Source organism: Pleurodeles waltl, chromosome 7, assembly GCF_031143425.1.
Source record: "Pleurodeles waltl isolate 20211129_DDA chromosome 7, aPleWal1.hap1.20221129, whole genome shotgun sequence".
Lineage (NCBI taxonomy): Eukaryota > Metazoa > Chordata > Amphibia > Caudata > Salamandridae > Pleurodeles > Pleurodeles waltl.
The window spans coordinates 670,178,873-670,201,396 of record NC_090446.1 but is presented as its reverse complement, the minus strand read 5'-3'; the positions used below and the strand labels follow the sequence as shown (position 1 = coordinate 670,201,396).

At 42.4% G+C, this 22,524-nt stretch overlaps 1 protein-coding gene across 4 annotated transcripts in view; it reads right to left on the bottom strand.

The window, feature by feature from the left end:
- The window catches only part of LOC138304529 (sideroflexin-1), a 227,778-nt gene that overhangs the window by 138,831 nt on the left and 66,423 nt on the right, over positions 1-22,524 (bottom strand). For 2 of the 4 annotated variants that reach the window (XM_069244664.1, XM_069244666.1), the window contains exon 2: positions 10,230-10,307. The gene's annotated coding sequence lies outside the window, so the exon portion shown is untranslated. Of the gene's footprint in view, positions 1-10,229; positions 10,343-18,564; positions 18,615-22,524 lie in introns of all 4 variants that reach the window. The other 2 variants (XM_069244665.1, XM_069244667.1) reach the window with 2 other exon arrangements.

The window sequence follows — 22,524 nt, the reverse complement described above, 5'->3', positions numbered from 1 at the left end:
TACTTTGACCAACCATTGGCCCCTCCTAAACCTGATGCTTGATGTGTTGTGTGCTCCTATTGGATCATTTAATAATTTCCTGTTGCTTCATTGTTTCAATGTCAATAAAAGTTTTTAAAATGAAGAAATACAGAACATGAAGGCCTAAATCAGTTAAATTAAGAAAGATAAATCTTTAGGGTACATTCTTACTACATCTCCATCACAGCATTGTCTGCCCACTACATTTTGGTCAATACATTGTAGAGATAAGTACATAGGGTACAACTACCTTGCCATAGGTAAGTATAACAGGAAAATAATCATTTGTTACCGTAATAAAAAAATAAGGAGGTATTAAAGAGGTTCAGTCCCCATAAATAATTACTATACTCATAGAATGAATAGATATTATTAACAGTAATAGGTTACTCATTTAAATAAATACAAACTTAAAAATTCCCTCAAATAAATGATTATATTATTAAGGTTAATTGAATTAGTAGTAACATTATGTATTTACTAACTGCATTTTCTAATGTAAATGTTATTTTCATTACAACCCTGAGAATAAATTAAATATAGTTATTTCACAAAATAGAATATTTACATTTGCTAAGCATCAGAGTTAGTATAAGATTTTTTTCTTTTTCATAATTAATTTCTAATAAAATATGTTTGGGTTGAAGAAGCAGAAAACATAACACAAAATTAGAAAATAGTTATAAAGTTTGTGATAACATAAGGATTAGGAGAAAACATTAATTCAGAATAACTGAATTAAAGCCAATTAATGGCTGAGTAAAGGTCGCGCTTAGGGATAAGATATTGATTATATTAAATGTAATTACAAATATTAATTGCAAGAATAGGGTAAGTTTAATGTTATAATTCAATTGAAAAACAAACATTAAAATGGGTTACAATTAGAGTCAAGTCAAGATATTTACAAGGTGAATAAGTAGGTAGCGTAGTGGTAAAGTATGTTGCAAATTTACAAGATTCTTTATTAAATGCACATAATGCAGGGTTAGACTGCCGTAGTGACTGGCAGCACTGTAGCAAGCAACAGAGTTTAGTAATCTATCTTGTTCGTGAAACCTTGGGCCAAACACAAATCATCGTTACATTTTAGCAAGGTTCAGATTAAATCTGGTATACTGTTAATCCTGTGCCAAGGGGTTGGTATCAGGTTAAAATACTTAACTTAAAACTTAAAAATCGTTGTGGTTGTGACTCTTTTTCTATCTAGGACACGTTGTACTTTATTTTGTTCTGGAGGTTTTATGCACAATTGAGGCCTAGGAATATTTTACTCTTGTTAAAAGTCTGAATTCTATGCAAGCAAGGTCTGCCTTGTTGTATTTACAGTTATTGTCATCTGGTCAAGGTTGTCTTTCAACGAGATGATATCAAGTAAAGATATTTGATGAATTTTTAATTGCATTAACGTTTTAATGTAGGCCCCTTATTTATTCCTATGCTTTTCTTTGTAAAAACCGTAACAAAGAAATTAAATGACTTTAGTAAGCAACATACTAAAAATATGCTAAAAGTACTGGAAAAGGTTCAAAAGTTACAGTAAATTGTTCAATAACAAAGCTGATCTCCATGGCATATGCAATTTTAAAAATACGTGCTGTGATAAGTAAAAACAAGAATTCACAAAGCCAATAGGTCTGGCGTTGTTTGATAACTTTATGTCTGTCAGTTTCTCTTCTCTTTTATCATGGCTTTTATAAAAAGTTATTGCTGAGGCAGGTGCTGACAGTATATAAAAAATGGTCTAAAAACAAAGATATTTTGGGGATCTCAAAAATCACATACTGCCATTCTAGTCCCTGGCTCAGAAAGGAACTAATTTGTATGTGGCAGTGACTTTTGTGAAATAGCAAAATAGTGTCACTCACAGTTAAACTATTCTGTGGCTGAAGTCAGCGGACCGTCTCTGGCCCATCCTATATGCTGTAGTAGGCAGAAGAAAAATGTGCATGACAACAGACCTGTGGATAAAAAGGGATGGCTGAAAGCCCCTATAAGTTTATTAGACATATAGTTTGAGAAAAATCAAAAGGTCGTGGATAATGCCAGACCTAAAACAAGCACTGGAAATGCAAGTGGGTCTGGCTTTTTACAGCAATATTTTATGGTAATTTGAAGCATTACCGGTAAATAGCATGGGAGTAAATATGTATTTGTGTGGACGCAAAGAACTGTATGATAATATTGGTGTAGGCTAAAAGGTCAGATGACAGTAGACCTAAAATCCATACAGGGTAATGCTTACCCTCCTCTCTCCCCCCAACCCATCTGTGCTGCTTGCTGCAAGAGAAAATCACCATAAATTATCCAATCTAAGACACTTTAATAGCATTCTGTCAGGTTTGTGCCCCTGAAAGTTCAAGCAGCTGAATAATTAAACAAAATGATCACAGTTGTGAGGAAAGACAAGCACCTTTTTGTGGAAGCACACAACTTTTGCCCAATCAAAACATGTACTCCTGGCTCCCAACACGTAGGAGGATCCATAGAACCTCTCTAGTGATGCTCATATAATTGTCTTTGTCTGGCGACAGCTGCACTGTCAAGACAGACCATAAAAAGGGAACAACAATGAAAAAAAGAAAACATTAGCCTCGTGACCCTCCTGAAGGGGTTAATGGCAGAGTGCTCCAAGACGCATGTGCAGGTACTTGGACATGACAACTATGGAGCTGGTGATGTCACATCCCCTTGGCTACACTTGCTTGACAACACTAGTATAAAGCACAATAGTTAAGGTGGAGCAATGGGTGACATCAGCAGCAGTAGGCTAAAGGGGTTTGGCCCTCTGACAACCAAAGATAGTAGACCTTCAATGAAGGTAAATAGTTTTGAGGGATCAGGACTTGGCTTGCATACGGATATTGTTATCATGAAAAAGCAGTTGCTGGATTCAGCTGCACCAATCATTTAATATGTACTGTTTAGGTCTTTCCTGAAGCTATAGTAAGGAGTGACATTATAAACACCAAAGATAGGAGCGGAGTAATGATTAAATATTTCAATAGTTTCAGAATATTGACACCATTGTGCCCAAAAAACAATTAAAAAAAAAAGAAGGGAAACGCCTACTGGAAGAAGGACAGAGCCATGCAGTCAGCAGATCTAACAGCAAGTTCTTTAATTAACTTTATATCTTCCTATAAAGCAGAGTGGGCAGCTCTCAGCTCCTTACCCAAAATACTTTTCTGACATACTGAAGTACTTTCTGAAACCAGAGGAAGCCTAATTTTGAAAACTGTTCATCTAAAACACCGGTCCATGATAGGTAAGATGATCTAAAAATATAAAATCATTCAGGTAAAAATCTTAATTTCTGTTGGGCATTGAACAGAAGAAAAATAAGAGGGTGTGGGGCATTTTCATGTCCTGAATGGAGATTTGTGAGGTCTTGCATCTTGGTCTGGTGTACAAGAAAGAATTCAACTAATTCGGCATACTTTTTTTCATTACTCATTCCCAGCAGGAAACTAACCATTTTTGTACAAAAAGTCTTGTTGATTCACTTGCACATTTTTGAAGGAGCAGTCGATCTATTGGAAGACAAGTGCAAATGGGCATCGGACAAGGCGGATTTAAAAACATTCAGGCTGCTGAATGTGCTTCCAGACAGAGATTATGTATCAAGATTTACATAACCGGGCTACGTAACTATCACAAATGCACACCCTTAGATCATGTCAATGTGCTGCCTTTCGACCAAAGAGATATGGTAATCCGTGTCCCCACCAAAGCATTCCTTTACCCAGAAGGCTGGCACAAATAAGAGAGATGGGCAAGCCACCAAATTCATGAAGCGAGACAAGTCAGAGCAAATTAATTGTTCTGGACTGGATCTAGGAGCCAACACGTGGGCAGCTGAAAGACCCATTTTGTCTAGCTCACATATTTTCCCCTTCTAGTTCTGCATTTAAATAAACTGCAATTTTCTGTGTAAGAAGAAAAAAAACAGTTATTTTATTTATCCTCATATTGTTTTACACCATCTCTCCTTTATTATGCAGGACACTGCTCGTTTGGTTACCTTTTAAACAGCAGCATAATTGAGATGCAAAGTGGTCAGTGGCACATTTTGATTTTCAGTTGGGCCCCTGAGCTAAGTCAGAGACAGACCTTTACCCCAAGCAGGTCTTGTCTAGTACCTTCAGCTTAAGCAAAAGCACCACTTCACCCAGCTAGGTACAGGCGTGAAGAAAGAGCTGAAGAGTTGGAACAACTTCTTGAAATTGTCCTGACGATATACAATGCTGTAACTCTATAGTATTGGGTCAGGAAGCATAGCACATCTTTGTGGGCAATCCTGTAAAAGTTCCACTCAGATAGAAGGTCCACAGTGTAGGTGCTAAATATCTAGAAATCCAAGAGTCGCAAAACTTTGAGCCTGAATAGAGCCTTGACTTTTAAGTGTTTGAGTCACAAAGGAACAATTATCATAAAATGCATACAGGGATGTAAGTAAGGTGAATACCAGTTTCTGAAGTGGAAGAACTTTCATTGGCCGATCCTTGAAGCTTGGAATGAGAAGACTCCTGCTTCCAAAAATCTTTGAAATGCTGGATTCCTGCAGGGGCGGGCTGGAACAAACAATAGGGCAACTTTAGCAACACAAAAGGATGATGGACGGAGTGCTGAACAATGCAAACACTCACCCCCAGTCACAGATGTGGGTTTAATCCATCGTTCTTTTGCTCACCATGCCACCCCAGTTTGGACCCAGCCATATGCAAATCAGTCTTGACCCTGTTCCTCATGGGAACAGTCCAGTCCGAACTGCCAAGCCAGGTCCTCCCTGGACCGGAAACAAGCAGCCTGGGACCGGTTTCAGGGTTTCACCCTTCATCAGCCAGGCTAGCTTGAATCCAGTGGCACAGTGAGCAAGGGACCCACGTCTGGGCATACCCTTCCCACTTAGGGCAACTTTAGCAACACAAAAGGAACAAACAATAGGCCTGGGCTCCAAAATTAAAGTGGCCTCCATTAGCGAAGGAGGTAGCTTAAAAAGTGGCCTGCAAATTAGGCCATTTTTTACACTTCTATCGACACCCTGTATAGGTGTTTTGCATGGTAAAGGAGACTGCATGCATTTACTGCGGGCAAAGCTTGTGGTATTATTAGGAAAAGCAACAGTAAAAACTGGCTCAACTGGCCATAAACTAGGCCTACAAACTGCTAAAAAAACAGCCCACACACTGATCTGTCAGATCAGCCCATCGGGCATTGCCTGATCGCCCTGTAGGCCGTTTCGACCCTGGATTACTGGAATAAACAAATGGACACTGAGATCCAACTCATCGACTACACTCCATAAGTATTATGAGTGCTAGAGGGATATCAATTATTATTTGAAACAGAGTGCAAGATGAAACCCCCATGATTATCAAGCAGTGTTCTGAAGGAGTTTGTAGGAGTTTACGAAACCAGCTGTGATGGCGCCTCTCCCCCCACCCAGCTAGAGGGTATGGTCGTCTATCTGACTGTGGTAGGTCCAAAGGACTCCAAATTTGGCATCAATATGACAGAAATGCAGGGGATTCAAGGATTGAAAGTCAATGGTTTAGTTCAAAAGTTATGGATCTAAGTTAAAAGTTCAAGGGTCGTTTCCCTGTCAAGTTGCATTTAAAAGCTGGTGAAAAAGCCAACAGAAGTGATCTACTGAAAGTGTGGCAAAGCATGGTGATGCTACTGGAGTTTCAGATTTAGGTCAAATGTAAACACTGTCATTGAACCCAGGTGTCCAATACAGATCTGCCAATTCATACAGTGCCACTATATGTCACATGATTACACCGCCTTCGCATGGTCCCCCGGTGAGGAACCAAAACAACAGGGAGGCAGGGAAGAAGAGCTGTAAAACACTGCACAAAGTGGCTTTCCAGATGGTCTTTTGAGGCTGTAAGCAGCCAATGTCCAAAAGGGGAGTAAAAACACCCTAGGGTATCAGCGACAGCATAAACAACCTTTTTTTTTTGTTGCGAGGTCATAGGGGTATTGGTAGGAGTCAGAGTTCCTCTTACGTAGCTCTCGGCACGAGGCCCCGACCCCTCCTCTCACTGTGAAATATGTTTAGAAGTTGCCAGATCTGACAATATATCAGGCACAGTCCTAAAAGTGGCATTTTCTGCATACAGTTCTCCTTGTGTTGTTTAATAATCATATAGTCCTCTCAAACAGTCAATTCTTATTGTGCTTAACACTCTAAAGTTATAAGTGTTCTTTTTTTGTGACCTGTTGAATCAACACAATTGGGGCAGCTGCATAGCATCCTCTCCTTCTGCCCTGATCCTGCCACAACTGTAGTGCTATATGGCATTGCTTCTGACCTTGAATTCTTATGTAACTATAAAAAAAAAATCTCCTCGAGTTACACCTGTTCTTTTTCTGCTCAGAAGTCATGATTCCGAGAATCCTCTTGGAAATCTTCAAACCTGGCAGCGTCAGAGCTTTTTAAGGCTTTGTTACACAAGCTACTTCTTTTTTACCCTACTGCATTAGCATAGGTTTCTGCAAGTACATCATCTTGACAGCTTTCCGTTGTGCCCAAGCAAGAGATGGGTATGCCATTGCAAATTCAAATGCTCCTGTCTACTGCGGTATCTTTGTTTTCCACATCATAAGAGAATAAAAGGACTGCTGTACCGGCCAACAGGAATTCACTGGCACATGTAGAAATATAGACAGGTAGATCCTTTTTATCCATGTGCTGTTTTAAAATATGATTCACCAGTTTACAGTGACTTTGTGTTGAGAAGTTAAAAACATTGCAATCTTTCTTTTCAAATATCACACTAGGTGTACTGCCTGCATATAAGAGACCTACTGTCTAAATTAAAAAACTATAATTCCTGATTTCAACAAACCTTTAGTGTTCGTTCTGTTATGCAGAAATAAAGTATCTGTCCGCGCTGGAAAACTTAAGTACTGTACACCGTCTACATAGACCAGCATCATTTTCTAAATGTTTTTTCTTTGATAAATATGGTAGCACCGATGCTGAGAGCCAGATCCAACTAAGATCTCGTTCTGTGAGCCTTACAAGTCATGCCTGGATCCGGGGTTTGTGCTAACACCGTGACACAGGCAAGAGCGCCCCCATGGCAGTCCCCTTTCAATTTCCATAGAGGAAAGCGTCATTCCTTCCCCAAGGTGCACTGTAATGAGATGTGACAAGAGCCCTTGCTAGGAGCACTATCATTGCATTTCAGTATGCAGAAAATAATACATCTGTCAGCACTGTCTACCTGTGCTCTTCAGTACCCTTAGTATTGCCTGTGTTAGCACGAACGCTCCAACCGTCTAAAAAGCATAACTGCATCAAAATCAGAGAATTATTAATGACTGCAGACTCACATGCAGAGACGTTTCAAGGCATAGTCAAAGTGAGCAATTGCCCAGGGTACCAACCTTCCAAGGGGCCCTGTGAGCAAATTAACTCTCTCGCTCTCTCTGTATTCGACACCTGTCTATTCAGTTTCCCAATCTAAACCTTTCTCCCTCTCTAGCATCCTCTACTTCTAACAATGTCTATCTACACAGTGTCATCATAAGGATTTTTGGGGTCCGAGGGAAGTCAAATTTTAAATGTCTGTGTGATCTTAACGTTTAACATATAATTTAGTACTACTTGGCATCACGCAACCTTGAAGTAGCAGGAATGGGTAATAAAATGCAAATTTGTTCCATAGCTGGGTGCCCATATGTCTTGCCTTCAAAATCCTTAAAATGACACTGCTAATATGTATGTATGTATGTATGTATGTATGTATGTACTATTTATATAGTGCAAATTTAACAACAAAGCACAGTACCTTACGTGAGGGGTTAGGAGAATATTGATCAGAACGTGAACATCATGTGCAGGTTACACAAATACATTTTAGACACATATTTTACAAGATTAAGATTAGGAAGATTTAGGGCCTCATTAGGAGTTTGGCGGTCGCACCGCGGCACCGCTAAACTAGTGAGAAGGACGTGATTGTCAAGGCGGTGGCATCCCTCCCTGCCTTATTTCAATGTTCCTGCCAGTCTGACTGGCGGGAACATTGCAATTGAGCATTCCAGCCGGTCAGACCAGCAGGAACAGTGCTATCTCAAAACACAGAGGGGGCCAACCAGCACCCTCAAATGCGCGCTGTCTGCAAAGCAGACAATTGCACATTCCAGGGTCCTGGGGAGGGGGGCCGCTGTACTGACCCATGCCATGGACAGGAGCAGTGCAGTTCTTTCCTCCCCCCCCCCCAATCCCTGTGGCCCTCAGCACACTTTCAACACCAGCCTTGCCATGCTGGTCAGACCACGATGGAAAGGCTGACGGTGGGGGGGGGTTGTAATCAGCCAGGCGGCGCTGAGTCCAGCACCGCCCTGGCTGAGTACAACTTTGACCGTTGTCATGCCGTCAGAAACAATGTACCCGACAGGAGCGGCGGTCCCCTGCAAGGTCCGCCTGCCAAGGTTGTAATTGGGCAGTTGGAGCGCTGGAGAGCAGCGGTCCGACTGTCAATGTGAGTGTAACGATCTTCTGACAGCCACACTCGTAATGAGGCCCTAAGTAATTTGGCCAAAATCACACAACGTTCGGTCAAGTGCCTAAGCTGGGATTCAAACCTAGGGCCTAGGTTGCAAGAGCAGCCTCTTCGCCACTTCTCCTACCCTATATGTAGTAAAGTGTTATCCTGTTTTCATGGTTTCAAAGGTTCCATACTGTAAAAAGTGCCAGAAGCTGCAAAGGCTAGTAAGAATAAAAGGAAGTAAGCAAGTCATGTTGAATTGCAACAAGGAGGAGCCACGCTAGATGATACAAAACGTTTCAAGTGAAGAGATAATGCCACAGACAAACATAAAGTAGATGTTTCATCGGATCCAAAAAACATAAAGTTGAGGGTTTGTTGGGTGGTCAAATTAATAGTGCAAAATTCCCAATATGAAAACGCATGAAAAAAAAACTAATAACTGCTGCATCATAAAAAAGGGTGAAACATGAGCAAAGGTAGCTAAAAAAAAAAAAAATCATGTGAAACACACAGTCCCTTGTGCCTGCACGACCACCATTTAATTTAGGCTGTTGAATTTATTTAGATACAGAATATAGAATGACCATTTGTAAAGCACACACCAAATTACAAATTGCCTCCAGCTGTTGATTTAACATTATTCATTTTACTAATTTCGGAAATTTAAATCAAGAAATGGAACAGGAATGCAAGCCTGTGACCCGTAGTTTAGGCAGCAGACAACTCACATATTTTGTAATATATATCATTTTTTGTAATATATATCATTCAGAATGGATTTTCTTTGTTACAGGACTGGAGCTTTGCTGTTCGCTGCACGAGTGAGCACCTGCAGGTATCAATTTGTAGCTCATTTTCTAAGCCAGCTAGAGTGTTCATGCTCTGCTCGTTAATTAAAGGAAAAATCATGGGGACAGCACACTCCCTTCAGGAGATCTGAATCATCACAGTTCTACTCAGAATCACCTACGAGACCAGCAAGTTCCTGTAGATACCTAACGAGGTAAACATACAAGACAGCCGCCATGTTCTTAACAGGAATCAAAGGTGTAAGAGTAGAGCATAAAAAAAGATAGCGCTAGGCTCGCACTCCACAACTGCGCTGTACCTTAAGCTTATGTCTTAGCAATCAAATCCAAGCAGTCTGCCCTGCCACCCCCCCCCCCCCCCCCCTCGTCACCCTCCCCCCGTTCACATGACGGTTATTCCTGGAACAAACAAGACAATACAATTGCCAGGAAATTTGAATTGATTTTTCTGGTCTTAAAAAAAAATAAAAAAAATAGATTAAATGATTGTGTATAATGATACCAAACAGATTGGGAACATTCACTGTTCTCCGCTGGGTGCACATGCGTAAGCATGCTTTAACATTTGCAATTTCGAATTGAAAAAAAAAATTCAACTTTTTGCAACATAAAGAGGACATTCACATTAATGATTCGTTTGCTTGTTATATTTCAAACTGTAAATTCAGATTTTACAATTGTCTCAATTCAGGGTTGTAGTTATTGTTTGAATGCAGCATAGGAAAGTGCTAAGATCCATGCAATTTTATCCCACAGGCTGCTATCAAATGTATAAGCAACAATACATTAAACATGATATCTATTAAAAGGCCTAATAAGGTTAGTGACCACCAGCTCCAAAATCCTTTTATGACAATTGCACAGCTGTGAACAAAAAAATAGACCTTACCTTCTCACTGTATTTAAGGAACAGCAAACACTCGCAGAGTAGACTTCTGCTTCCGATTTACTTGATCTTTTCTGATTTCTAAAACAGAAAAAGAATCATTATTTTACAAGCAACTGGGTGAAGTCAGTTTATCGATAGATAGAAAATATGCTCTCATCATAAAGACAAACCAAGATCAAAAATACATCATAAAAAGCATAACAATTATTCGTAATAAATAAATAAAACCCTAACACTCCAGGAAATACACAAGTAAGACATATTACAATAATAAAATCCCTGGAATCCTATATCGGTGGTCTCAGCACACATAGATACTCAAAAATTGAGCTAACAACTGAGAGAAGTGTTTATCTTGCTCATGAACAGAAAACAAGTGTAATTTCCTACTAAAGTGTGAACATGAAGCAGCATGAACAAAATTGAGCGATAAGGAGTACTGAGAAAATAAACGTAAGTAACAAGGGCTAGCCCGACTTAAATTACTCCTACCTAATAACAGTAAAATAAAAAAACAACTGTTTTTCTTTTTGCTCAAAGTAAGTTGCCTGTTTCCTCTTCCCATTAAAAGTGCGTCATAATCTGTGTTCAACCTTTTAACAGTCAAGTATTGGTGGACATAACCTTGACTCACCAATGGAATTTCTAAATGTACGAAGAAAACGCAGGTCCACTAATGCCTCAACTATCATCCAGAACTTGGTAACAGAACTTGGGTATGCCCAACACATATATTGTCAGCTGAAGTTCTTCAGTCTAATGAGCAAGGACCAAAACATTATGCTGACAAGTGGAACATGGAAAACCATACTCCTTTCGCCATTGGCACAAGGCCCTACTCCCAACCTTTGCTCAGAAGGTGATTCTCCTGTGCTTATCTTCCAACTGCATCTGAAAGTCATAACTAAAAGCACAAGCTTTTGTCTCATGATGCTGACAGGTATTCCCACTCTTAACTATACATCAAAACCGTTTTTACATGACCCTGCAACAACCGCAGGAAGACTCACCAAACCCTGCCCATAAAAAAAGTACAGAAGATAGAGATCCAGAAGCCCCCAGAGAAGTACACATCGAGTTGTTCTGACTATTCAAAAATAGTCAGACCACATCTTCTGGCACTAAATGTGCAGCACCGTGTCTCAGTGGAAAATATAATGGTACTCCGTAGAGTCTACAATACCCATTACAGAAAAGACTAGAAAGACCTGTGCACATTTTTCACCATACAGTCTTGGCAGCAACCTAAGATCATGGCAGGATGGGTCATTTGATCAAAACAAAATTATACGAAGGGAGGGGACAATCAGACCTTTCTCATTGTATCAGAGCTAATGAATTGATTGAAGCTGCTGATTACGCCACAACTCTTTTTGTAGCAGGATTCAGGTTTTAAAAATGCTCAGATTTTGCCACCTTCTCACAAATCACACACTGGGCATGGAAGTAGGAAACAGTGGTAGTTCCGGGGTTTGAATGCACCTTTGGGATTATGCACAGTTCAAACATGCACGTTTAAAGGGTCTCAATAATTCCTCTCAATTCTCTCCAAACACTGAGAAACGTTGGAAATATACTCCTGCCAAGAGAAGAAGTAAATCTTTTTCTAGGGAGGGGAAAAAAGGGTTGTACTGAAAATGAACTTAAAAAAGCTCAGAGGATTTTCATCTGAGCAAACATCTACATTGATATTTGCTCATACTAAAATACAGGTGAGAAACATTTTCCAGGAGTATAGTTTTTTACGCCTGCTTTTGTAAATACTTATAAATGCATAGAAGTTGTAAATCTACACTAACTGAAAGACAAACTGATTACTTACTGTAATAATTAAGCTCCTTATTACGTCTGGTGCTAGCCAAAAAAATAATCATATTAGCCTAAATTTACTGTGAGTGATGGTATTCTGCTCTTTTTCAAGGAGCACACTGGCACACATAGGGTCTCATTACCAGTTCGGCGGCTGGTCCGCTAGACCGACATGTTAGTGGTACGGAAAAGAACACCATGATGACTGTCTTCCAGACTGTCCTATTACGAGTCACACAGGCAGGACCGCCGACTGGCAAGCAAAAATGGCAGACCGCCAGCGATGCTGCAGCCTAGTTAAAGGAGGTCCGACCACCAGTGCCGTAAGACCAGCAACAAACTACTGAGCATATTACAAGCACACAGTTGCCGTGGCAGTCCCTTCATGGCGTTCAGCCAACGACGGTCCAAACCACAGCGGTTTGCGGTCTGCAAAGTAAAAGACAACTGCACGTGGGATGAATTAGAAAACAACACAACTGACACAATCTAACTAACAAACTCTCATATCCGCGGCTCAAATTAACTCATAATAATACTAAAACTGTACTCTTATTTCCCGATACTAATCCATCACTAATTTTTGGTGGGTTCCAGAGTAGCGTGCTACTCACCGAAAAGCGCTTCGACGCCTCGTCAGGGGTAGTAAGCGCTATATAAATACTATTACAATACAATACAATACATTGCCACAGTGGATACACCTGCAAAGAGCACTAATACATACCCCTTCACAGACCACAATCCTTAGAATTTTCCCATCTGTCCATGTACAAGGCACCCCCATTCTTTTTCTTTTCACCATCCCATAGAACGCCCTTCCCATACTTTTGTCCATTCACACCCTTTTGCACTTCCCCTGTTTAGTAAGTGACTGTCACCAGTTTTATTTTATTCGCCACTATGTCAAGTTAAAAAAAAACAAATTTTTCTGAGGATGAGTTAAAAATCATGATGGATGAAATCATTAGAGTAGAGCCACAATTGTTTGGATCCCTAGTCCCGCATACTTCTCTCAGAAGGAAAATGGAAAGGTGGGACAGGATAGTTGACAGAGTGAATGCATTAGGCACCACCCTGTGCACAAAGGACGACACCAGGAAGAGGTGGGACAACCTCAGGGGCAGGGTGCGTTCCCTCTTCTCCAGACACCATCTGCAAGCCAATAAGACTGCCGGTGGCCCTCCCAGTGCCCCATTACATCTCTTTCAACATTAAAAACCCAGAGTATCTGGGTGTTCACCCTGTGAATCTGTATTGTTGGACCCAACGTCACAGCTACTAAGGTCCATCACATATCATTTGTCCAAATGGGGCTTTTATGACTTTCATTATACAACAATCCCAGGGTTCATGGTGTGTCTCAATAGGTAAATGTATGCCATACGGTAAAAGAAGTCTGCATACAGATATGTAATTCCCAACATTTGTATAGTGTGTGTGTAGTAGAGAGTGACCTAACTGCATCTCCCAGCAGGCACTGGTTCTGTAAGTCCAAATACTAGATTAGTGCTCACATGTCCAAATGCTCCTGTCTGTAAACTCCCAAATGAAGTGTATCCACCTAGGGGGAATAACGGCTTTCAAATGTGTGAAGTAGAGGGAGGGTTTTCAAGTGTGTGAAGTAGAGGGAGTGAGCTGACTGCAAAGCCCAATATGGCCTGTTTCAGTAACTCCAACCACCAGCACAGTGTACCTTTGACCAAACACACCCCTGTACCAACTCACAAATTAACTTTACTCACCTGGGGAGAAAACATTGTAATAGTGTATGTAGTACAGAGAGAAAGCTAACTGCAACTCCCAGCAGGCACGGTTTCTGTAACTCCAAACACCAGACCAGTGTGCCTTTGACCAAATACATCTGTGTATCAACTCACAAATGAAGTTTACTCACCTGGGGGATACCATTTGTCTACTGTGTGAAGCAGAGGGAGTAAGCTGACTACAGCTCGCAATAGGCCCTGTTTCTGCAATGCCAAACACCAGGCCAGTGTGGCAGTGACCAAATACACGTGTGTATCAACTCACCAATGAAGTGTTCTCATCTGGGGGGAGAACACTGTTGTAATGTGAATAGGAGAGGGGGTGACTGGACTACAGCTCCCAGGAGGGCCAGTCTCACGAACTACAAACAACAGACCAGTCCGCCTCTTGTCCAGACACCCCTGTTTGTCAACTCCCAATTGAGGAAAATTCACCTGGGGGATTACGTTGGTAGACTGTGGAGAGGAGAGGGACCGACTGTACTAAAGCTCCCAGGAGTTCCTTTCTCATCACCTACAAACACCAGACCAGTGGTCACTTCTCCAAACCCCTGTTCCTCAAATCTCAATAGAAGTGTACTCAATTGGGAGTCTTCCATTTGCCAAGTTTTAAGAAGTAGAGGGAGTGACCGGACTTCAAAGCCCAATAGGCCCTGTTAGTCTTACTCCAATCACCAGCACAGTGGCCACTTGTCTAAATGCCCTTGTTTGTCAACTCTCAAATGAAGAATCCTCACCTGGGAGTGATCAAGCACACATTATGCAAAAATCAGAGAGGTATATGTCAACAAAGCTCCATCTTGAGTTGTTACCCCAAGATTAAATATTTGAGGGCAGGAATGACAACTTACCCAGTGTGAATAACAAGTATTCAAAAGGCCTCAATATGCCTCACCAGATTTTTATTAGCAGCAGCCACATTCACCCTGCACTGTGCACATGATGATTCTAGTCACATATACTACAAAGTTCTAGGTTTGCCTGAATCACACTCAACTAGACCTCAAAATAGGTGAATCCATTTCTTCCCAAGCCACTGTCTTGCCTGCACTGGAGGCAAGATGTCACTTTCATGCCATCCTCCAAAGTGCAAATAATCTGCACATCTCATCAGCTGCTTGGGTCAAAATGAATTGGCAAACTTCACACCTCAAGTCAAAACACCCAATACTATACACACCTGGCACAACTGAATTAACCTCCACTTAACTTTGAATAAGGTCTCTGCTTACTCTAACCATAAACCATTGGAGGTAGATGTCACAATAAAATGAGTAACATTGTATGTTTCACAGCAACAGGTAGAGATCCTGCTAGGCACACAGAGCCCACAAAACAGACTTCCACTACCCCCCCCCGGATGAAGTCCTCAGTGAAGAAGACAACCCTGGATGTCTGGAAGTAGAGGATGGTTCTGGCCAATCTGAGCAACCTGTTCAGAGGAACAGTGAGTCTCACTGTGCCTACTACAGCACCTCCCAGCCCTGTTGCTTTGACACCACAGGCAAAAATGTGCCCCCAACCTGTGTGCATAGCACAGTGTCTACCATATTGTGCCCCCCTGTTGTGCATCGCAACACTTCCAACAATGACAGTCCAGGCCCCAATTCGAGAGGGCAACAGAGCAAGGGAACAGACCAGTGGGGGTAGGGTGCGTGGTGAGGCCATTGGGGCTGCTCTTGGCCAGGACACCATCAACCATGTCTTGGGGGTCTATCAGGAGTCCCAAGGCGTGATGAGCCAGGTCTTTACCAAACTCTAGGAAAAGAAGCTGCTGCAGAGGGACATCCAAAGGGATATGTGAGAACAGAGGGAGGCCCACAAAACCAACGTGGCCTCCCTAACAGGGGTGTTGAGGGACATTAACACCACTCTGAGCAGGGCTGTACAACACCGCTCTACCCCTTCCTTTGGCTCATCAAAACCAGGCCCTTCTTCTTCGGCACCAGCACTGGAAGGGTGCCCCTACCAGAGGATCAAACCATAGTAACCTCTGCCTCTGTAGCATAGCAGAAGATCCACCCCTAAGTGGGGACGTCCAGCCAAGAATCCAGAATGTGCAGATGTCAAGACACCCACCACTGCCAGAAATAACCCTCTTCCTTAAGGACCTCTTTGGTGTGTCACACATTCACTCTGTGGACTGATCTTGAACCACCTACCTGTTCCAATGGGCAGAGTACTCTGGACTTTGGACTCCTAATGGTGTTGCATCTACTTCAATTACGTCATTCACAATGACTTACCCCTTCACTTTTCATTTTTGTTTCTTTCACTCCAACATGTATTTTCTGTACTGCGCAAAATAAATTCACCCATCACAAACTCATTGTCTGCTTGCTTTGATTTCTCATTTAGCTATGTAGACATGTAAGACGATGTGGATCCTAAGTCAAAGATACAAGCTACTTGTGCAAGCAGCGATATGTTACAGGTACACAGTGTACAGCTCAGAATTACAAACATTACATACCAACACATGGGTACAAGCGTCTGGTCAATCCAAAATTTTTAATCCACTGTTCAGCACATAGGTGGTCAATATGTCTGGACTATTGGAATTCAAGAATGAGTGACTCATACTGAGTAAATGTATATATTTGCAGATACAGACCACTAGACCACGGAAAAAAGGGATTTGTCATACCCTGTCCTGTAGTATAGGCAAACAATAAAGTGGTTGATGTCATCAGCTTGAGCCTTATCACATACCACACCAGAGTTATTCAACATCACATAATCCAAGATACAGATAGATGGCAGTACAACAGTCCCTGATCACAGGGCCAACCTAATCCAATGACCATGTATCTGGTGGTATGACACAAACATATGTCAGTGTTATGGCACAGGCAGACACTGTAGCCTACAATGATAAAGCACATCTACAGCTACACACAGGTCATACAAAAAGAATGTTTAGCCAATGTGAAGGGAAAATGACTTGGTCAAAAGCTAGGACTACATATTTTATGACCACATGATGACACACATGATGCATACGGGCTACCCCAACACACAAAACAAGTGCAATGGCCACTTCTGTACCTCCACCCAAACACTGTGCAAACTGTCTTGGTATAGACTCATACATTTAAACTCTGCGACCTGCGTTATCTGGTTAGGGGTGTAGAATTCCTATAGCCTGGCACCCAGGACATATTGTTTGGGGTCAAGGACAACAAGCTTTCATGTTTATTTTGTCCTTGGGACAAGTAGGCTCAACCCCCTGCAGCACAAACCCTTTATCTGCCAGTTTACTCGAAAGGGAACTGTAAGCAGCTGAGGTAACCTTTGTGTCCATATGTTAATGATGTTCAAACTTGTATTTATGGTTGCTGAAAGCAAAGCTTTATTATTAATGTGGACATTCTAAATAAACGTTGCTAGGTCACGCAGCACTACTGATAGTGCTCTCTGATTAAATGCAAATGTTTGCAAAAGCTTGTAAGCAAGATTGATGAGTCTTTGCTTTCAAAATAAAATGTTCAGAAAAAAAATGTAAGTAGGGAAAGAAAAGTGTTTCTAAATTACTGTGAAATTTTAGGTACTATTTCTTTGGAGCATCATTTAGTAAAATATTTTGATGCAGGCAAGTATTTCCAAAAAATATTCATAGTGGAAAAATCAGTGTAACCATTTTCAACAAGATTATGGCAAACATGAAAATAAACAAGCACTGGCAAAGCCAACCAGTCCGACAATAGTGGTCAGTCTTTTGGTTTTGTCAATGCGTGTCTTGTTTTGACTTGGCTTTTGTAACACTTTATTGTTGTGGGAGTTGCCGGGCACTCACCATTGTAACAAACATTAACAAAGAGCAAAATAAAAATTGTTCAAAAAAAAATAAATTGGTCTCACAAAAGCACACATTGCCACACTAGTTCCTGGGACTGAACAAAGCTACTTTGTGTGCCAATATGCCCCTTTAGGAACAGCAGGATGCTATCACTCACAATAAAACCAGCCGATAGATTGATAGAGGAACAGAATTATAATAAAAACATAATGTCTTGGTTAACACCAAACCTAATTAGAGGCCACATTCTTAAAGAAAGTCACAAAAATTTACCCATGGTATATGTCTTCGCATTAGTGGCTTTAATGAATTCACAAGAATTAACAGAAGTAGATCAGGAAATCATACTCTAGAAAATATTTATGAACTGTATTTTAGTATGAGCAGTTATGTATGTGTAGATTTGCTCCTGCCTTTATATATTGAGCATTTACAAGTTGACTTTCCCTCCAACCACTTTTTCCCCAACCCAGGAATTCCTACTTCTACCTACTCAGGAGTAAATTTCCATCCTTTCTCAGTATGGGCAAAGATTAGAGAAGAGCTGGTGAAAATCCATAAAACATGCAAGTTAGTAGGTTTGACCTGTCTCAAAGGCATTCCAGCCCTGGAACTATTGCGTACTGCCTCCTCTAGCCCCAGTAGGAACTTCTGCGGAAAGATGGCAGAAAACGAAAATTGCTATAGTAGGGTTTGAAATTACTAGTATTCAAGCCCTACTATAGTATTGGCCCTGGCATAATCAAAGAGGATATTTTCAGACATCTTATATAATGAGATAGCTGCCATAATTTGTCATCGCAGTACATGGCACCAAAGGGACAAGTAGATTTTTTCACAGGACAAGTAGATTTAAGAAGCAACCTGTCACATGGACAAGTAGTTATTTTATTAAGTTCCACACCCCTGCCTGGAACAACCCATGTCCACTTGGTATGTCGGAACAACATCAGATACCTACCAATGTCACAATTCAGATAAGCCCACAGAAAGATGTCAGGTTGAAGGTACCTGTACAAATAACAAAACATGGAGTATAGGCTTAAAACCAGCTGTATGACAAGTCACATAGCAAGCAACTGGAAAACAAAGTACTTTGCAAGGAAACTGACACAAACAAAGCATCATCATCAAGGTGGGGATGTGTCAAAAGCCATCTCATCAAGCAGCCTTTTGCTGAATATTGCTTAATATCAGCTGCCTAGCTGTTTCCAAAATGCACAATTCCACACATTATCACAACTACAGTTCATTGTACAGTCACAGTCTTAACAACACATGACATACACTCATGAAAAGAAGATGCTGAGATCGTCTCGCAACTCGGCTCCATCCTCTTCACCACTGTCATCCTTTTTTTTTGTGACATATTTTTATTGAATTTTTCAAAAGAACCAAACATTGTGCTACATACATGTTATCAATGACAGGATATTAGTGGTTTAAGTAGATCTTTTAAATTCGCACAACTTGAAATAAACAAACAACTAAAACACCTTGTACACTTCCAGGTCCAGGTGATCTAATCAGTGTATTTGAATTATTGCCTACGCCGATAACTAGCGCATTCTTGTGCGGAGAGGCTCCACAGTTACCCAAGATGGAGTCTTAGATTCTGTGCGGGGGTGGGAGCGCAGGCTGTTAGGGTGCTGGTGTCTGATGGTTTGGGCATACTGGCCAGTGGGCACTGTTTAAGGTACATGCTCATGGGGGTTTGGTGTATTGTCAGTGGGGGTGAGGTGTTGTTGATGAGGTTGTGTGCATCCCTTAACGGAATGCTGCATTGTGGCCGGCTACATGCCAGTGACTGCCTGGGAATTCACGTTAATTCGCAGTTCACGGAGGCTTCTCGTCGTTTTTTGCCTCTAGCTTAGAAACTAATGTGTTCCAAGTTTCGCAGCCCGCATGTCGCAGTCCTCCACGCGCTAGTTTCGTGAGTGCCTGGTACTCAGCACGGGCCCATCGCAGTGTAAGAGTGAGCCAGGCTTTCGAGTCGGGTGAATTGGGGGCTTTCCAATTCATAGCTATCAGTCTTTTGTACATTGCATAAGCCAGGTCTACAAACCTATGTAAGTGTTTGTGTTTTTTCGCCCTTATCCTGAGACCAAGTAGGCAGGACTTGGGATTCACGTCCAGGTCAAGACCTGTCATTTCTGCTAATGTTTTTACCACCCCAGCCCATTCCTTTTGTATCCGGAGGCACTCCCAGACCATGTGATAGAACTGTGCTTCTGGAGTTTTACATCTGGGGCAGGCCGGGTCCGACCCGGGGAACATGCGTTTGATCCTGGCCGGTGCTAAATATGTTTGGTGTATGTAATTGAACTGCGTGTATCGGAATCTGGGGTTCCTTGAGGCCTCACGGGTGTGGCTCAAGGCTTTCGGCCATTCTTCCCTTGAGATCGGGGCAGGCAGTACGGCGTTCCACCTCTCCCAGGCTTTTAGCAAATTAGGTTCCGGGGGCTTATTCAGGACTTTATATGAGTTTGAGACTGCTTTTGCTTGGGTGTCGCAGCTCAGCATATGGTGCAGTGCGGGAGAAGTATCTGGTTCTAGTTCTCCAGCTGCCCATGTTTTTCTAATTGCGTGACATATAGCGTGATAGGCCAGGAATTGTCCCGGGCTCACCGCTGTGAGAGCTTGCAAGGATTCGAAAGACATTAATTTACCTTCCTCAAAGCAGTCTCCCACTGTGTGTATGCCCGCATCTGTCCAGGCTGCGGGCGAATGTGATCCATCCTCATCCCACCCGGGAATCCGTTCTAGTGGGAGGAGCGGTGAGTAGGAAAGTTCTTTTGCGTCTCTTTGAATATACCTCTTCCAGCATGCATGAGCCGGCACCATCAATGGGTTTTCGCGTGCGCTTTTTATTTGCTTATTTGTGAGCCATACGAGCAGGGGGACTCCTTGAAGTCGGGACATTAGCCAAGTGGATTCCGCCGAATTGGGCCTATGGATCCAGTTCAGTATCCACTGTAACTGCGCAGCCGCGGAGTAAAGCTCAAAGTTTGGGGCGCCCAGCCCTCCCGCGGTGACCGGGCGGTGTAGCGTGGGGAGTGCGACCCGCCTTCTGCCTTCTCCCCACACAAGCTGCAGTAAGACAGCGTTCAAATTGTTAAAGAAACTTTTAGGAAAAATGAGCGGCAGGGCCGCAAAGTGATATAATAATCTAGGTAGTATCAGCATGTTTGCTAAGGCCACCTTGCCCAGTGGTGAGAGAGGTAACTTATTCCAGAATCGCATTGAACCTTTCATGGAGGCCACCGATCTCCCTAGATTACCATCCCTGAGGTCCTCTGTTCTGTGATAGATGTTAGCCCCTAAATATTTAAATGTGTTGAAGCACCATTTTAGGCGGCCTAATGGGGCATTATCTTGTTTCGTTAAGGGCCAGCTGGCTAGTGGGAATATACAGGATTTTCCCCAGTTAACTACTAGGCCGGAGATCCCTCCAAATTCAGATAGCAGCGACATCACCGAGGACAACACCTCTCCCCCCCTTCGTATGTATATCAAGGCATCGTCTGCGTATAGTGATATGGCGTGGTAGGTCCCGTTCCCGATTACCCCCACCTCTCCTTCTTTGCACGAACGCGTGCGGCCAGCGGTTCCATTGCCAAGGCGAACAACAGGGGGGACAGGGGGCATCCCTGTCCTTGTTTGGGGAGGACCACTATCATTGCCTCCCTCAGTGTTGGGGGTAGGGTCCTACTGGCCCATGCCTCTTCGAATACTTTCAGGAGATGTGTGTTGAGGTGTGTCGCAAAGGTAGAGTAGTATTCTGATTGAAGGCCGTCTGCACCTGGTGCTTTATTCCTGGGTGTAGGAGGCTGGACTGGCTTGTAGTGAGTACCAAGGGGTACTTGCACCTTGCACCAGGCCCAGTTATCCCTTATTAGTGTATCGGGTGTCTAGCAGCATAGGCTGATAGATAATGGTAGCTTAGCAGAGCAGCTTAGGCTGAACTAGGAGACGAGTGAAGCTCCTACAGTACCACTAGTGTCACTTGCACAATATCATAAGAAAACACAATACACAGATATACTAAAAATAAAGGTACTTTATTTTTATGACAATTTGCCAAAGTATCTCAGAGTGTACCCTCAGTATGAGGATAGGAAATATACACAAGATATATGTACACAATACCAAAAATATGCAGTATAGTCTTAGAAAACAGTGCAAACAATGTATAGTTACAATAGGATGCATTGGGGACACATAGGGATAGGGGCAACACAAACCATATACTCCAAAAGTGGAATGCGAACCACGAATGGACCCCAAACATATGTGACCTTGTAGATCGTCGCTGGGACTATTAGAAAATAGTAAGGGTTAGAAAAATAGCCCACCCCAAGACCCTGAAAAGTGAGTGCAAAGTGCACTAAAGTTCCCCAAAGGACATAGAAGTCGTGATAGGGGAATTCTGCAGGAAAGACACAAACCAACAATGCAACAACAATGGATTTCCAGTCGAGGGTACCTGTGGAACAAGGGGACCAAGTCCAAAAGTCACAAGCAAGTCGGAGATGGGCAGATGCCAAGGAAATGCCAGCTGTGGGTGCAAAGAAGCTGCTACTGGACAGTAGAAGCTTAGGTTTCTGCAGGAACGACAAGGGCTAGAGTCTTCCCCTTTGGAGGACGGATCCCTCACGCCGTGGAGAGTCGTGCAGAAGTGTTTTCCCGCCGAAAGACCGCCAACAAGCCTTGCTAGCTGCAAATCGTGCGGTAAGGGTTTTTGGGTGCTGCTGTGGCCCAGGAGGGACCAGGATGTCGCCAATTGCGTCAGGGGACAGAGGGGACGTCGAGCAAGACAAGGAGCCCTCTCAGCAGCAGGCAGCACCCGGAGAAGTGCCAGAAACAGGCACTACGAGGATGCGTGAAACGGTGCTCACCCGAAGTTGCACAAAGGAGTCCC